This window comes from Sinocyclocheilus rhinocerous, unplaced genomic scaffold (genome assembly GCF_001515625.1).
Source record: "Sinocyclocheilus rhinocerous isolate Xijiao unplaced genomic scaffold, SAMN03320098_v1.1 scaffold2199, whole genome shotgun sequence".
In the NCBI taxonomy this organism is placed as follows: domain Eukaryota; kingdom Metazoa; phylum Chordata; class Actinopteri; order Cypriniformes; family Cyprinidae; genus Sinocyclocheilus; species Sinocyclocheilus rhinocerous.
In genome coordinates this window covers 1,172,439-1,174,491 of record NW_015659020.1, presented here as the reverse complement: position 1 = coordinate 1,174,491, position 2,053 = coordinate 1,172,439, and positions in this window count along the sequence as shown.

Genomic DNA, 2,053 nt, shown 5'->3' with positions numbered 1-2,053 from the left:
GATGCATCTGCAGGTATCATTTTGATCAGGGCCACAAACGCCATGTTTAGAGCATTGTTTAGAGGACCAAACGTATTGATTCTCACACTTGCACTGGGTTTTGTTCACATTTGAGAGACACACTAAAATTAAACAGATTTTTAAGATATCAGAGAACACAAATAGAAATCATTTTTCGGATGAATGTAAACAGAATGGCAGTACACAGCTTGTACTTCTCTTACCTGTAGTGATGGTCGCACTAGAGATTTTCATGCCTGTTTTGATGCACATGGGGAATTTCTGTCTGTGAATCAAAGCCCTCAAGTGCTCTATCACAGTGTCTCTTGAAGCATTGATTTTTATGTCAATGGTGTATTTGAACAACTTCAGAGGAGCTGCAAAAATTGTGCAAAAAAGAAAATAATCAACCAGTAAAAAACTCTATTCGATTTTTATGCTCACGTCAGTTGTCAACTTGGATTTTAAATAAAGAGAGTCTTCTTTACCAGATCTTCGTCTGCAGAACGCCCCGTCAGTTGGAAGAGAAGTGATGCATCTGCAGGTATCATTTTGATTTGGGCCACAAATGCCATGTTTAGAGCATTGTTCAGAAGACCAAACATATTGATTCTCACACTTACACTGGGTTCTGTTTGGATTTGAGAGACACACTGAAAATTAAACAAATTGTAAACATATTAGAAAACACATAGAAATATTTTTTTTTGATGTAGACAAAATGTAATTTCGCTGCTTATACTTCTCTTACCTGTAGTGATGTTCACACCAGATATTTTCATGCTTTTCTTGATGCACATGGGGAATTTCTGTTCGTGTATCAGGTCCCTCAGTTGCTCTATCACGGCTCCTCTTGTTGCATTTATTTTTATGTCAGTTGTGTATTTGAACAGTTTTAGAGGTTGAGCTGTCAAACATAGACCAGAATTTAATATCCAGTATTTTGTAATGCTCCCTGATAGCACACATTTAGGGTCCTATTTTAACGATCTAAGCGCATGGTCTAAAGCGCACGGCGCAATTGCATTTAGGGCGTGTCCGAATCCACTTTTGCTAGTTTAAGGACGGGATGCATGCACTGGGGACCCGCCTATATAATAACGCGCTCTTTAAATAACAAAAAAACTACTGCGCCATTGACTTTAGGGGCCCTATCATACACCTTGCGCAATGTGGCGCCAGGCGCGACGCAAGTGTTTTTTGCTAGTTTCAGCCCGACGCAGTTGTCATTTTCACGTCCTGCGCCACGTTGTTTAAATAGCAAAATGCATTTGCGCCCATTTGTGCGCCCATGGGCGTGCTGGTCTGAAAACTAAGTGTGTTAGCACATTGCTGGCACGTTGCTATTTTGAGGCAACTGAAATAGACTGCACCATTGACCAACAAAAACCTGGTCTAAAGTCAATGGCGCAATATATATATATATATTTTATTTTTTTTTATTTAAAGAGTGCGTTAGTAATATGCGCCTATAGGAGGGTGCACAACGCACTTACACTTTTCTTACACACAGGGATGCGCAGCAGCACAAACATTTATACAAATAAAAAATTAAATTATTAAAATGTAAAAGATTATTATTGTGTACATAAATATAAAAGTGCCTACATGTCATAATGGATAGTCTTTGCATGTATCATAATTACGCGCACAAGCAGATCCGTTCCCTCACTTGCAAATTCCGCCATGTAAATAGCGAATCCGCCATGGCGCGAGCGCAACTGGCTTTTAAAGGGAATGGGAGATGAGACTCTGATTGGTTTATGGCACATTACGCCCAAAACACACCCATTATTCATTAAGAGAATAGGGACAACCCTTTTAGACCATGCGCTGGGCGCATAGACCATTTTTCCCATCCTTAAACTAGCAAAAGTGGATTCAGACACGCCCTAAGCGCAATTGCGCTGTGCGCTTCAGACCATGTGCTTAGATCGTTAAAATAGGGCCCTAGACCAGGTTTTTGTTGGTCAATGGCGCAGTCTATTTCAGTAGCCTCAAAATAGCAACACGCCAGCAATGCGCCTGAACACACCTCGTTTTCAGACCAGCA